Source organism: Drosophila willistoni, unplaced genomic scaffold (assembly GCF_018902025.1).
Source record: "Drosophila willistoni isolate 14030-0811.24 unplaced genomic scaffold, UCI_dwil_1.1 Seg285, whole genome shotgun sequence".
NCBI lineage: Eukaryota > Metazoa > Arthropoda > Insecta > Diptera > Drosophilidae > Drosophila > Drosophila willistoni.
The window spans coordinates 145,716-154,122 of NW_025814241.1; positions in this window are offsets into that span (position 1 = coordinate 145,716).

The following is an 8,407-nucleotide window of genomic DNA, read 5'->3' on the forward strand; positions in this document are numbered from 1 at the left end:
TCTGGAAAAGTTCGTTTATGCTTAGATGCACGACGTATTAACGAGGTTACGAAGAAAGACGCATACCCACTGCCCAGCATCAATGGAATTTTCGCAAGACTACCAAAAGCTAACATCATCTCCAAGATAGGTTTGAGTGAGGAATCAAAAGCAATCACAGCATTTACAGTACCCGGTCGTCTATTGTATCATTTTGTAGTTATGCCATTTGGTTTGTGTAATGCCGCGTAAACAATGTGTAGACTAATGGATGAAATAATACCCCCTGAATTAAAATATTGTACTTTTGGATACTTAGACGATTTATGTGTAGTATCAGAAAGCTTTGAGGAACATCTTATTGTGTTAGCCAAGCTAGCTGAGCAATTTCGAATGGCGAATGTGACTTTAAATGTGGCAAAGAGCAAATTTTGTGTCACAAAAGTTGCATTTTTAGGATATATAGTAGGCAATGGAGGAATTTCAACTGACACATCAAAAACAGACGCGATTCAGTCATGGCCAATTCCGAAAACAGTTAAACAAGTAAGAGCGTTTATGGGAGTAGTCGTATGGTATAGACGATTTATACCTAACTTGTCAGATATTAGTTTTTCAGTCACCGAGCTTCTGTCGTCGAAAAAGAAATTTGTCTGGAACGAGCAAGCTCAGAAATCCTTTGAAAAGCTTAAGTCTGCGTTGACTTCAGCTCCAGTTTTGCAGAACCCGAACTTTGAACGGAAGTTCTATGTGCATTGCGATGCGAGCGATGTCGCAAGCGATGTTGCGAGCGGGAATGTTTAGCAGCATGTAACGATCCTTTTTTGTCCTTCGGGATATTTACGATATCTCTTGGGCTAGGTTCGGCACAACAAATTTATTTTGTGCCCCGGTGAAATTAAAACAGGTTTGATTTCAGTTGTTAATGCTTAATTGTATGTTTATTCAAATCGTTGGTGGGCTCGGTTGGATATGACGGTTTCTCGATGGTAGTTCTGGGCTTGGGCAGCGTTGGTGAGTCACTTCGAATCCCTCGTCGATCCTTCTCGTCTTCCTCTTGCTTCTATAGCCGTTGCTGGTTAATGTCTCGATCCGTATAGTGTACTTGATTTGAGCTACACACCTCTGCACCCTTTTCGCTGAGTTCGTTGAGTATGCTTTTGCTTTAAAGCTCTGGGATGAATCCCGTAGCTGTTATCACGAAGCAGGATGTTCCTCAGAAATTGGTACTCGTCAGGATATATAGATCCTGGAATTTCGGCAGTAGGATATATCCTCGTACCTTCCACTGACCTTGGGTACTCCTGGAGATTGCTTGGCTTCTCTCAAATTTACTCTGGCTTGGGTACGGAGTTTATTATCCTTACTTAAGGACTTGTTGCTATCAAGTGCAACTGTACAGGTTACTCGTAAGGCCTGTATAGTTCTTAGTTTTCTGCTGCTCCTTGTGTTTCCTTGCTAAGTTTCTTAAGGTTACTCGTAAGGCCTTAATTACTTGTTGCTTGATCACGTCTTGATGACTTGATGATGCTGCTTGATGGGCGTTGCTATAGGCAATTCCCACGGCCTCAGGAATATCTTGGTGTAGTACCGCTATACAGCTGGTACATTTCCATCAGCCCTCTGCTTTCACCCACGCATTCACTTGTTGCTATGCGTGGTGAAAGTCCCGTAAATCCTTTGCGCATGTGTCCACTTTCTTTGTGGCTGAGCGCCCATTTATTTCCTTGTCCTTGTCTAGCTCCCTTGTATCTACGTGCTTCCATCACTTTCACGCATTGGCGTCGCCTTTCTATTGGCCGCCCTTCATATCCCGTTGACTCTCTCTGCTTTCTCTGCCAGCGCTGCCGTCGCCCGTCGCTCCCTTTTATCCACTCGTCATACCCAATTTCACCCATATTTGCTCAATATTGATATTTACATATATATATAATAATTGTATTAACTAAAATTATCATTTGAACATAAATAGCCTGATTAATTTAATATATTGTATTATTTAAATCCCCATGCAAATACACTTTCATATGCATCTTGCATCCATCAGATAGAGGGCTTCCACATGGCCTCATCCCTCCCCCTTCGGCTTGCATATTCCCCCCACACATCCATAAACCATCATTGCTTCTCGCATCTTTGCTTTCCCCCCTACTCCCCGATTCACAAGCATAGCCCTCACTTGGTTTCGTTTCGGTACCAAGCGCCCCCCGCACCCGTCTTTCGGGCTTGCTTGGCCCTCACTTTTGTTTTCTCTCGCTCCCGAAATTCTTTTGGCGCTCGCATTCTAACTGCTTTCGCTCTCATGAGCGTGACGTAGGCATCGCGCGGCCCATTGGCCACCGGTATTCTCCCATGCCGTCACTCACGCATAGTGTACGTGTGACGTGCGTGTATGTACGCTAATGCATGCATTTACATTTGCCTCTCCATGCTCTTAATTTATCTAATGAGGCCAATGCCCTATTTTTGAAGCAATTATGCCCTCAAGCCCGGTTTCATTTACTCTTATACAGCCACTAATACTCATTATGTTTCCCACGCATCTTCCCGCTTGTACGAAATCGCAAGCGAATCCTCACAAGCATTATAAGCAATCGACAGGTTTAGATGCTATATTGAGATGCAGCAGTTTGAATTGATTACGGATCATGCGAGCCTTTTGTGGCTGATGAAGCAACCTAATTTGAAGGGACGGTTGGCTAGATGGGCCATGAAATTGCAAAGTTACAGGTTCACGATAAGCCATAGAAGAGGTCGGGACAATGTCGTACCTGATGCGCTTTCGAGAATGTTTTCAGATGAAATAAGTGCACTAGAAGAAGTTTATCCTGGTGTTGATTTAAATTCCAACTGTTTTGGTGATAGTGAATATCAGAATTTGAAAAAAAAGTTTTTAGATAGTCTGGGAGAGTATCCAGATATACGAGTAGAAGATGGTTTAGTCTATATACGAACTGAACATGATGATGGAAATTTAGAAAATCAAGAATCGAGATGGAAACTGTGGATTCCATCTGGTTTGACGACTGAAGTCATAGGCAGTGCTCATAATAGAGTTATATCAGCACATGGAGGAATGGCTAAGACCCTAGAATTAATAAGGAGATTTTTTTATTGGCCAGGCATGGTGTCACAAGTGAGAGATTATGTACGTAACTGTGATATTTGCAAGTCTACCAAAGCCCCGAATTACATTTTAAAACCGCCGTTGGGAAAGCCAGCAGTTTCAATGCGTCCTTTTCAAAGGTTATACATAGACCTGCTCGGTCCATATCCACGCAGTAAGTGAGGGCATTTTGGGTTGGTAATAGTTTTGGATCACTTTTCCAAATTTCATTGGCTTTGTCCGTTGAAGAAGTTGACATCTCGTTTAATACAGGAGTTTCTTCAGGATCATATTTTCTTTATGTTTGGTATTCCGGAAATCCTAGTGACCTATAACGGAGCCCAATTCAAAGCGGTCGAATTTAACGCGTGGCTAACGAAGCTTGGTATTAAGCATGTATATACAGCGTTGTATTCACCTCAAGCCAACGCCTCATAACGGGTGAATCGATCAATCATAGCAGCGATTCGAGCTTATCTTAACGATGATCATAGAGAGTGGGATGAACATATTCCAGCTATTAGTTGTGCTCTGCGGAATGGTCATCATGTGAGCATTAATTGTTCTCCATATCATGCAGTTTTTGGCTTTGATATGATTACACATGGGTCTCATTATAGTCTACTAAGTAAGTTCAATTTATTAGATGAATCACTTAATCCCCTTAGGAAAGACGATCAATTGCAGTTGTTGAGAAAAGAAATAAAACAGCAAATTGCATCAGCAGCAGATAAAAACGCCAAGCAGTATAACTTGCGCACTCGGCAAATTCATTTTAGGATAGGGAAAGAAGTATTCAGAAGAAACTTCAGCCAGAGTAATTTTCAGAAAAATACGAATGCGAAATTCAATCCTCAATGGGTGAAATCTAGAGTCAGGGAATGTTTAGGGAATTGTTATTATGTTTTAGAAGACCTGCAAGGAAAATTACAAGGAACATATCATGCCAAGGATATTAAACAATGAGGTTTTCAGACTAATTCCCCGAGAAAACTCTAGAATTCGTCTGTGGTTGTGGAGGTGCCTTGAGTAAAACTTGCAGCTCAAAAGAAAAAAAAAAAAAATTAAAAAAAGAAAGGAAGGCAGCATTTAAAAGACCCGCGAATGCACTGCTTGATTGCAGAAAGAAAGTTCACCACAGTGGTACATTTCTTTTTCCCATTATGCCAAGATAATGTCACTTTGACAATTGACTTCAGGTCTAAACGAAGATCAAAGCTAGGCATAGAGCATAGGCGAACTATCTTGATAAATTCTTTTCAAATTGGCAACCGAGCGAAACAGTCCTTTGCAGGAAGTGAGAAAAAAATTAATATTTCATTTTTCTTTTGTGGTTAAAATAACCCAAGTAAATTTTTAATCCGAATAAATACAAGCCATCCTTCATGGGCTTGAATCGGAAATAAAAAAGAAACCATTTGTAAACTCTCTACTTTTTAAAGTAATTAATCCCTTGGGATTGTCTTTATATTTCCGGATTTTATTTATTTTAAAATTAAGTGCACATGCGGTCTTGTTGACTATATTGAAGAGAGTGTGCCCGTACCCCGCCTTAGCGTATTATACCCTTTTTTTAAAATATTCCTAATGTTTACATTCGGCCAATCCTGACATTTGATCGACCTCGATCATACAATTCAACAAACATACAATATACATATAAATACTGCTTATCAAATACATATTACAAACAGAAACTCACAGTTTTATCACACGCATGCATCCACGGCTTGAGTCGGGCTGATTCTAAGATACCTTTGTAGGGAAATTGAGTAAGTTGACAATCGTCAATATCAGTGACTTCGTAACGGTCATTTGGAAGAACTCGATTTATCTTATAAGGACCACGGTATTTAGGAGCGAACTTTTTGCACGACCCGGGAGTGACATCTACATTGCGAATGGCAACAAAATCATTGACTCTATAGGACTCATTGACTCTATAGGATCTATAAGGCATGGTGCCCTATGCCTTAAGGCGTACCGCTTTTCATTGCGCTCCTGCGATAATTGAATTTTCGCACTTGCCTCTTGCCTAGTGGCCTCAAGGTTACAGGGGTTTTCTGAACTAAATTTCCCGTCAAGATACTCGGTTAATTCGTCTACTAAGGGGCCTCGCTAATCGCAACCAAACAACAACATTGACGGAGTTTTACCGGTACTACACTGCACTGAGTTATTAATAGCGAACTCGACACGATTAACTAATTTATACCAATCGGCTTGGGCTAAAGGTTCTGACAGCTTTCCCAACATTGGGGTCAACACACGGTTCACACGTTCGACCTGTCCATTGGCTTGAGGGGCAGCAGTCGCTACTTTAATGTGGTCAATATTTCGATTTTCTACAAACTCAGCAAACTCAAACGACGTAAAACACGTACCTCTGTCGGATATAACTCTTCTTGGTCGGCTATAATAATTAAAATATTTTTCTAACGCGGCGGTTACTTCTTTGGTACTAGTGGAATTTACGGGATACAATTTGACAAAATTTGTAAATGCGTCAATCACTACCAAAAGGTGCTTTCTTTTGATGTAACACTCGGTAAGGGACCTAAGTGGTCAACATGGATAGTATCAAATGGAATCGGACTTTTCGGAATACTATGCAAAGTTCTATTATGTATAGGTCTTGGAACATTATGTAAAATACACGGCAGACAATCTTTTATAAACGACTCAACCTTTGGATTCATTAATGGGAACCAGTACTTTTCTTTCAAATTGTTTACACATTTCTCAACGCCTAAGTGACCTAGTTTCTCGTGACACCTTCTTATTAATTCCCCTTGCATGCGAGCCGGTGCATACAAACACAGTCTTTCCTTAGCATTTCTTTTGTACACTATACCATCTATTAACTCAAATCCAACCTCATTGCCTTTTTCTCTTATCTCTTATTTGTTCTGACTGCAATAATAAATCAACATCTTGCGGAGACGCACCCACTACACCAACCAGGTTTGCCGACTCATTTCGATCGAGCTGGTCACTTCTTTCGATTTGGTTACTCAATCTCGGATCAACAGAACTTTCATTTAAAGAAACGCAAGGTTTATTTTTAACCAGTTTTAACCGACTTCTTTCTAAACATAGCTCACACGGTCTGAAACAACTCTTCGCTAAATGAACACACGGGTTTGTCCCAAACGGTTTTAAATAATTCTTCCCTAAAGGAGCACATGGTTCTATTTTACACGGGTTTATCTCACACGGGTCTATCTTACACGGGTTTTTCTCAAACGGGTCTATCTTACACGGGTTTTTCTCACACAGGTCTATCTCACACGGTTTTGTCTCAAACGGTTTTATCTCACACGGTTTTATCTCACACGGGTCTGTCTCACACGGTTTTGTCTCAAACGGTTTTATCTCACAAGGTTTTATCTCACACGGTTTTGTCTCAAACGGTTTTATCTCACAAGGGTCTATCTCACACGGTTTTGTCTCAAACGGTTTTATCTCACAAGGTTTTATCTCACACGATTCGGAACAACTCTGTTCTAAAACGGCATACGGTCTAATCGAATCTCTACTAAACTCATTTTTCTCTGAGGGGACACACGGTTCTATAAAATCGCTTTCAAACTCAGACGATTTAACTAACTCACATGAGTTATCATCTTGAATGGCACACAGCTTGGTCAAATCTCTACCAGACTCACACGGTTTAACGCAACTTTCCTCAAAAGTAGTATGCGGTTCACAAGGTTCAATTGGGGCATTCTGGTCTCTCTTCACTAATAAATCGCAAGGATCAAAATCACCTTCTACAATATTCTCTAACAACTCGGTTTGCCGACTTAATGCGTCTACATGGCCCATGTTTGAACCGGGTCTGTGAGCAATGGTATAATCAAAGTTTTCCAATTCCAACGACCACCGCGCAATGCGGGGATTTATTGATTTTTTACTCAAGGTTTGGACCAATGAATTACAATCGGTAACGATCAAAAATGGTCTGTGTTCTGAATAAACGCGAAATCGGCGCACGGCATATATTATGGCCAAAGTTTCAAGCTCAAAACTGTGATAACGGGACTCGGCGGCTGTCGCCTTTCGGGAATAATAAGAGACTGGATGCATTTTGCCATCAGTCTGTCTTTGCATCAAAGAGGCACCAAAGCCATTTGAACTGGCGTCAGTATGCAACTCAGTTTCGTAGTTAGGGTTAAAGATAGCTAATATGGGCGGACTGGATAAGGCGGATCTTAATGTAAAAAATACATTTTTAGCGGTTTTGTTCATCGGAAATGGACCACCTTGTTTAAGCAACTCAGTTAACGGTTTAGCTATGCGGGAGAAATTCGGAACAAATTTGCGAAAATAAGAGAATAAGCCTAAGCACGAGTGTAACGCTTTGCTGTTAAGTGGTTCTGGGTATTCTTGAATAGCTTTTAAATGTGTATTATTTGGTAAAATTCCCTTTTCACTGACTTCATATCCTAAATAATCTATGCTCTTCTGTAGGAAAATGCTTTTCTTCAAATTGAGCTCTAAATTGTACTGAATAAAACGATCTAACAGTTTTGCTAACAACTTAAGATGCTGATCTACGGTGCGGGTGGCAAGAATAATGTCGTCCATATATACTACAAGTTCTCGATCTCTAATCATATCACTAAGTATGTTCGATATAAATCTCTGAAATACAGCTGGTCCGTTCTTTAGACCAAAAGGCATTCTCAGATATTCGAACTGCCCATCGGGTGTAACGAATGCTGTGTATTTAATTGAATCCTCTTCCATGCCTACATGGTAAAAGCCACTTTTCAAATCTATGACGGAGAAAACGGTCTTGCTCTCCAGGTATTCTAGGCAATCTTCTATCAAAGGAAATGAAAAATTATCCCTCACAGTCTTCTTATTTAAACCTCCATAATCAACGCACATTCGTATATTGCCATCCTTTTTTCGCACTAGGACGATGGCGGACGCATAGGGGGAGTTGCTTGGTCGGATTACATTATTGGCTAACAACTCACTAACCGTTTTAGAAACGATTCCTCTTTCATAATATGATAACCTTCTAGGACTACTATGAAATGGTGTTGTATCTGTCAGACATATTCTCATCATATATTTAGGCAACCCGTAATTAATTGAAAATCGGTCAATGTAATGCTCATGCACAATGTCTCGGCACTCACGCATCGCGCCTAGTCCAAATTCACTGCCAACAGTAGTATTCCCGGTATCTGACAGCGTTGCACAAACAGTTTGCAACTCTGTTAGCCATTCTCGAAACGGGGATGCATTCGTGTTTACATTAGGGTTATTACAATTATTATCTAGATTAGTGGTGTTATTACTAATGGT